This window comes from Engystomops pustulosus, chromosome 2, assembly GCF_040894005.1.
Source record: "Engystomops pustulosus chromosome 2, aEngPut4.maternal, whole genome shotgun sequence".
NCBI lineage: Eukaryota > Metazoa > Chordata > Amphibia > Anura > Leptodactylidae > Engystomops > Engystomops pustulosus.
The window spans coordinates 188,794,364-188,802,843 of NC_092412.1; positions in this window are offsets into that span (position 1 = coordinate 188,794,364).

An 8,480-nucleotide genomic window follows, 5' to 3' on the forward strand; every position below is an offset into this window, starting at 1 on the left:
GAGTCATGCCAATAACCCCTTTAGGCACACGATCCGGAGGGGCCAAGGTAAAAGGAGGGAGAGGAAGACGCTTCGGACAGAAGCAAAAATAAGTTTTGTGGTGATGGTAAGGAGGTAATCGGTCTTGAGGACAAGACTGTTCACTCTCCTTTCGCTGCCCCTTCACCCCTTCTCCCTCCACCCCTCTTCTTTCCCCTCCATCCTCCATTCCCTTTGACGCTTTGCCCTCTCTACGAACTCATAATGACTGTACCTGCACTAACATGGACAAAATAGGATTAAATTATGATAGGATTAAATTATGCATTCGTAGAAAATTTTGATTACATTAGCTTTGAGGTTGACATGTTTAAAGCTGTACGCAAATTGTATCTTAAATTTTTTTTTCAAGGGAACCTTGGACTGTGGGTCCTTTGGGTTTCATCCTCCCTACTATGTCTGCACCGGTTAGCGAAGCAAACATTAATTTATTATTATGTATTGGGGAAGAAAACCTTTTGGTGGAACCCTCAGTAGAAACAGTATTGGAAATGGTGGCTTTTAAGGGAGGTATACCATCCACATTTTGCCCCCCACCCTTGTCGGTATGCTCAGCCATCAAGGTTTTCAGAGAACATGTTCTGGAAGAGGTCCGTGCCTTGATATATCCCAGGTTACCCATCAACTTGACAAAATATGAAAAATAGGCACTTGATGACCTCAGTTCCCGTACTGATATAGTGGTAAAGCCTGCCGACAACGGGGGTAATGAGGTGATAATGACCAGGACAGCATACAAAAAGAGGTCATGCGGCAGCTACAGGATGCCAACACGTATGTCATGCTAGAAGGTAATCTGACCTGTAAAGGATAGACTTTGGTCTTTCTTACATTGGGATGTAGAGCAGAAAATTATCTCAGACAGAACGTCAGCTAAACTATTCCCTCTTAACCCACGGTACCCTAGCTGGTACTTCCTCCCTTACTCCCCAGGTCGTCCAATTGTGGCAGGCATAGGTTCTCTCTTTGAACCCTTCACAATATTTGGATTGGCTCCTTCGTCCCATATTGAAGGACATACCATCATACCTAAAAGATACTAATGCCTTTTTGCAAGTGTTGGAGGATTTACAGTGGCAGGGATCATATTGTTTAGCTTCTATCGATGTTGAAAGCTTGTACACGTGTATTCCACAGGAGTTGGGTGTGGAGTGTATTAGAGAGGAGCTAGTTAATGCCGCACAGAGTCAGAAGTATATTGAGTTTGTGTGCGAAGGCTGGTGCTATCCCATAATTCCTTCACATTCAATGGTAAGTGGTTTGTCCAGAGGACCGGTACAGCAATGGGTACACTGGTCGCTTGTACTTTTGCGAACATTTTTTTGGCGTGCTTTGAGAGGCACATTTTTTTGCGTGCTTTGGACAACCACAATGCATCGAACGTGAAGGCATATTACCGCTATGTGGATGACGTGTTTCTGGTATGGGAGGGTTCTAATTCTGATTTCCAGGCTTTTGTGGACTATTTGAATACTACTATTAGCATGAATATGCAGGTTACATGTGTCTTTGGTAACAAAATCCTGGAATTTCTAGATGTACTCGTAACAGAATTAAGGGGGGGATTTATCCACCACGGCTTTTCGGAAGCCCACGGCCACTAACAACTTTCTATATCATGGTAGCTTTCATCCAGAACATACAAAGAATAGCCTCCCATACAGTCAATTCCTCCAATTGAGGAGGATTAATAGCAATGAGGATAGGTTCTTGGCACAGGCAAGTGAATTGAGGGACAGATTATTGGACTGAGGGTATCCACCGGGGCTATCGGGCAAAGCTATGGGTATCCCTTGTAGGGAACTATTAAAAGGTAGGAACAAAAACAAGATAACAGAGGGGGTTAAGAATGAAAGCAGGTTCGCTTTTTCATTTGATTATAATCCATGTGAAAAAGTGATACGTTCGGTTATACAAAGAAATTGGCATATATTAGAACAGGATTCTGATCTGGCCACTGTCACATCCAGTAGACCACTGGTTACCTTTAGAAAGAGTATCACGATTAGGGATAAATTAGTACACAGTAAGTTTCCACCTGTAGGTGCCACATGGCTCCAAAAGTGTGTACCAATCGTGAATCACAGTTGTGGCAATTACGGTTATTATAGCCTAAATGGCCAGTTGAAGGTTATAGAGATGAGAGGTGAACTCTAATCTTCTCTATCGCTGAATATATTCCCCTCTTTCCAATGTAGTTACAGTACGCCCTGTCTAGTAGTAGGGTGCTTATACATATTTGTTGGAACATGGTGGACTTGGGTCCCTTATATGAGGAAAATCACATATGTAATGAGCTTGGTCATTCTCTGAGAAATGGTGGGTGACGTTTAGTACGAGGCATCTAAGAGAGACTCTTCATGCCATACAATATGTTAAATGTGTATATGTTTTTTTCACTAAAATAAGTATTGTTGCGCCTCCTGGGACCTATAGTCCACTTACCTTCATTTTTATTAATCACCTGTTTTCATATATCCAATGTGCGTTCACTGTGTGGTGCTAAAGATTGCTATGTTGACACTGGATAATGATGTTTTCTAAATGTTGAAGGTTTCGAGATACATTGTTTAAGGTTTAGGGTGGCGCTGCCCACCTGCGATCACGTGTATTTAAGTGATGACGAGCATGGACGGGGCCATCTGCTTGAGAAAGCACCACAGCACGCAAAACGGCCCCGTTGCCGAGGCTCGCAAAATCACCTCCCTGTATGTCTTGTTCACAATAAAGGACGTTTTTACTGTTTCCATCAGAGCCGGTGAGTGCTGTTACTTTCTTCTACAGTCCATAGTCCAATTGTGTGGCTGAAAGGAACCTGCCGGGGTGAAGATAGTGCCCGCCAGATCTCTTTTTGTGCAAGTACTGTATTTTTCGGACTATAAGACACTTCTTTCTATAGGACGCACCCCAGATTTAGGCTTCCAAAAAAGGAAAAATATATTTTAAACCAATTAAAATATCCCTGTTGGTCACACTAAAGCACAGCACACACAGATCTACTACATCCATACATTTACACACAAAGCTCTGCTACGTCCATACATTTACACACACAGCTGTGCTTTATCCATACATTTACACACACACAGCCCTGCTTCATCCATACACTTACACACACAGCTCTGCTACATCCATACATTTACACACACAGCTCTGCTACATCCATACATTTACACACACAGCTCTGATACATCCATACATTTACACACACAGCTCTGATACATCCATACATTTACACACACAATGGGCACTGCAACATACACAAATACACTGACTGGGAGCTACTATACACAAACAGTTGTACTATACACATATAAAGGAACACACAGGGAACTACTCTACACATGAACACATACACAGATCTACTATACACACATAGGGAACACTCTGGGAACTACTCTACACATGAACACATACACAGCTCTACTATACACATATAAGGAACACACTGGGAACTACTCTACACATGAATAAATACACAGCTCTACTATACACAAATAAGGAACACAGTGGGAACTACTCTACACACACAGGGACAGGGTAAGAAGAAGAAGAGGGGAAGGGGGGCTCTTCTTCTTCTTCTTACCCTGTCCCAGCGCTGCATGTCCCCATTCTCCAAATATGGGGACCCACAACGCTCATCATCAAGGAGATATATACAGTATGTGTGTGTTTTTCTCTGGTGGGTCACAATGACTTTTCAGGGTCATTGGAATTAACAACTAACAACTTTTATTTATTCATACACTTATAACACCCTACACATTTTGTCCCCCTTCTCCTCACATTGTGGTCTCTTTTCTCTTTACATTCTGGTCCCATCAGAGGGGAGATCAGTGCGGAGGCTCTCCTCTCTGGGAGATCGGATGAAGCGCTATTTCAGGGCATCATTCCAACCTCCATTACAGCGGTCAGGAGGGTCTGGCAGTTCTGGATCCTCCTGACATGGGGTCTATAAGACGCAAGCACTTTTTAGCAAGATTTTTCTTGCTAAAAAGTGTGTCCTATAGTCCAAAAAATACGGTAAATTTTAATATGCATGACTCAATCAGGTGAGTTGCATAAAATTTTACAAACTGATTTTTTGTAGCATTGCAACCATGGAAAATAATTATTTAGGCATAAAGGCAATGCTTTTTAAACAAAGTTTTTAATGAAGTCTTTATTTTGGGTGGGTTAATTTGCACAACAGGTTCTCTTTGAGGTAGATCTGATGGTAGGTTCTTATTAACTAAGCTAAACTATATGTAGCTAATATGTAAATTTTCCAGAAAGGTTACTGGGGGCTTGGAGTTACTTCTCCACCTGCAACTCCAAACCTCGAACGACACTCTCTTGTTAGTGTAAAAGTGAAAATATCCTCTGGATAAAAGCATTCCTGGTTTACAGACATTCGATAGATATAGCCATTTCACACATTTGAGACCTCCTTCGGTCCTTAGTCATAGATGATCGTCTGAAACGGTGCAGATTTTTAATTTTTTTTTTATCTAGGACCAAGAGAGTGCCGGTCAAGTTTTGTTCTGGAGTTCTCATGTCAGGGGGAGAGGAAGGCGTTCCTCAAGTCCATAACCTGGGATAGAGTGTATTGGAATCTTGATCACACTTGTTCACAGTAGCTTCAGCATCAGTGCCGACGCATGTGCATCCCGTCATTCCGGCCATAAAACACCTATATAATACATACATGGCATATTGGAAAATGGGGAAAATAAAAACTTGTCTTGCACGTGTCCAGCTTTCTGTATTGCATTTAGGGGAGTAGTGAGTCACAGGAACAATATTTGATATTTCTCCATGCGTTATTAGAGCCTGACTATGTGGCAATGGAATATGTATACCTTAAAGTACAACTGTAAAGTATAAAAACTTTTGGCTAACTCTCCACTAAGTAAAAATAAGCAATTCTCTAATTTACTATAATTGGCTATCTGCAGCTGTTTAGCAGCTAGCAAAGGTTTTACTTTTCCCCCAGGCTAATCTCTGTTTGCCATGCTATCTGGTTGCTATGGGAAACTATGCTATGGCTGTCACTAGCATGGGACTCATCACATGCTCCAGGTCTTCCAATTACAAACTTGCTGTCCTGCTTTGGCTTCATTGCCCTGAATTGATGTCATAACCAGGCAGGAAGTACCCACCCACATCAAAAATAGCTGAATCTGAATCTGATGTTAAATATAACTCAGGAAGAAGTCAGCAGCATGATACAGGTATCATTGGAATTGGTATCAAAGACTCTCTGTAGCAATGCTAAAACGATATTTTGTCAGAAACCTTACAGTTACGCTTTAAAACTACCATCAAAATTAAGCATGATAAACCAGGGACACTTACTCATAAATCCAGGCACCGTGACTGTAATAATTTCTTATATTTGTTATCCATGGCCTAGCATCACAAGATAGTGGAGACATTTTGAACAGTGGAACAATTTCTGAATAGAGATGAGATACGATTAGGCATATTCATCACCTTAAGATGTTAAAGGGAACCTACCACTACGAATCTACCTATAAAGGTAGATCGGGTGGTAGGTGGATCAATAGGACGTGAGGATAGCCCTTTTAAGGGCTAATCCTCACGTCCCCGCACTGTTTTGTGAACTTATATTATAATAATTTTGTTATGCGGCTACTGGGGCGTGGAGTAGCCGCAGCTGTGGCTACACGGCGCGGCTACTCCACGCCCCAGTAGCCACTTTACCCCTCCTACCCACAATCTTCGGCGCGCAGAAGATTGTGGGTAGGAGGGGTAAAGTGGCTACTCCACGCCCCAGTAGCCGCATAACAAAATTAGCATAAAGCTATAATATAAGTTCACAAAACAGTGCGGGGACGTGAGGATTAGCCCTTAAAAGGGCTATCCTCACGTCCTATTGATCCACCTACCACCCGATCTACCTTTATAGGTAGATTCGTGGTGGTAGGTTCCCTTTATATAAGGTTGTGCTAATGACAAATTGAGTACTTTAATTACAAGGGCTCTACAGTCTGGGCCCACATGGTGGTTATTAAGGATAAGCCTTCAATGTAGTATTCTCAAAACACTCTAATGGTATGATGGTATGCAGCACTTTTCGGTCCAGAAGTGTACTCTGACTTGACGTGACTTCTGTCATTACAAGTAATGGGGATGCGTCTTACCCAGGGATGTGAAGATGGAGACATGATAAAATGTACCAAATTCGACTCCGAAGATATATAATAAATTATTAAAATCTACCATCAAAATCAAACTTGATAAACCTACTCAGAGCCAGGCACTGTAACTGTGGCAATGTTCTTATGTTTGTCATCCAAGGCCTTTTTCATTCCAAAATTAAATTTTAAACTTATTCTAATGAACTTAAGGGGTTCTGGGGGGTTGTTTCCGGAACCCCTTAGCAATGTCTTTTCACTCAAGTGTCCCTGGTTTATCATACTGGATTTTTATGGTATATTTCTATGGATGTCTCCAGTAACTAGCACCCTAGATGCACCAACAACCACAGTACATCACAAAATGCCACCACAGGAATTATAACTAATACAGGCGGTCCCCTACTTAAGAACACTCGACTTACATACGACCCCTAGTTACAAACGGACCTCTGGATGTTGGTAATTTAATGTATTTTTGCCTTAGGCTACAATAACCAGCTATAACAGTTATCACAGGTGTCTGTAATGAAGCTTTAGTGTTAATCCTGGTTCTTATGACAATCCAACATTTTTAAAATCCAATTGTCACAGAGACCAAAAAATTTTTGGATGGGGCTACAATTGTAAAATATACAGTTCCGACTTACATACAAATTCAACTTAAGAACAAACCTACAGACCCTATCTTGTACGTAACCCGGGGACTGCCTGTATAGCAATAAATACCACCCCAGCAACCAAATACTGCATTCAGAGCAGACTATAATGATACTGGAGACCCCAGAGCAAAATATGATAACAGAGAGACCCCACAGTTGATTACTAATAATACTGGAGACGCCCAGAGCAGACAACTAATAACACTGGAGGCTTCCAGAGAAGACAACGGAAGAGAATAATCTAAGATCACTGGCGGATCGAAGAGCATGATTTGGCAATAGGGTGAGATAAGAGAGGAGAGGTAAGGAGGTACAGCAGTATGAAGAGCTTTGTGGATGAGGGTGGTTAATTTAAACTGTATTCAAAAAGGAGATGGGCAACCAGTGCAGTGACTGGCATAGACTGAAGGAATCCATGTAGAGTTTGGTCTGAAAGACAAGCCTGGCTTGTGAATCAGAGCGACAATTATTGGAGACTTTAGAAACAGCAGTTTTAAGGAGGAAGTTAGCTAAGAGATAGCAGGTTAGTTGAGAATAGATTGTGAAGTCCAGGAGTTTGGAGATGAAAGGAAGATTAGAGACTGGTCAGTAGTTAGCAGCACTGGATGGGTCCAAGGAAGCTTTCTTTAGTAATGGAGTGACAACAGCATGCATGAGGAATAGACACCAGAAGAGAGAGAGAGAGAGATGGAAGATTTTAGTGAGGTGAGAAGTGACCACTAGGGAGAAAGACTGTACAAGATACGAGGGGATGGGGTCACTAGTGCAGGTAGTGGGGCGAGCAGAGGAGAGGAAACTGGAACATTCATCCTCTGTGACTGGCTCAAAGGGAGAGAGTGTGGGTGAAGTAATGGAGGGAAGGGGATTAATGAAGTTAGTGGATTTGGAAATTATTCCAAATAATAAAATAGGTGGTCAGATCTGCAGCCCCTATGTTTATAACAGATGGCCGATCCTTTGGCGTTAGTAAGGAATGAAAAGTATCCAAAAGCCTTTTAGGAGTGTTAGAGAGAGAGGGTGGAAAAGGGTGATGGGCAGTTGGGGGTGTTAAAAAGAACATTAAAGTCTCTCATGATAAGCATTGGAATATCATAGGATAGAAAATGGGGCAACCAAGAAGCAAAGTGGTTCAGAAACTGGTAGGGTGAGCCAGGAGGTCGATATATTACAGCCACACAAAGGGATAATGGGCGGAATATCCTGAGGGTTTGTACCTCAAAAGAATGGAAGATGAGAGAGGGTATAGGAGGAAGGACCTGGAAGGTGCACTGTGGGGAGAGTAGTATTCCTACCCCTCCTCCCTGCCTATTGTCAGGTCTGGATGAGTGAGAGAATTGCAAGCCACTAAGGCACAGAGCAGCAGGTGATGCAGTGTCATCCTGCTGGATCCATGTTTCAGTAATAGCCAGCAGGTCATACGACTTAGAAAGAAACAGATCATGAATGGATTTAAATTTATTGCATGCAGAGTGCACATTTCAGAGGGCACATTTGAAAGGAGCTGTAGCAGGCGGAGAGATGGAAGAGGGGATGCACTGGATATTGAGGAGTTTTGCAGGGTTTCTGTGAGTAGTGGAAAGTTTGGACCAGGGTTAGGAGAGATATCACCAGCCGCTAGTAGGAGAATAGTCAGATAACG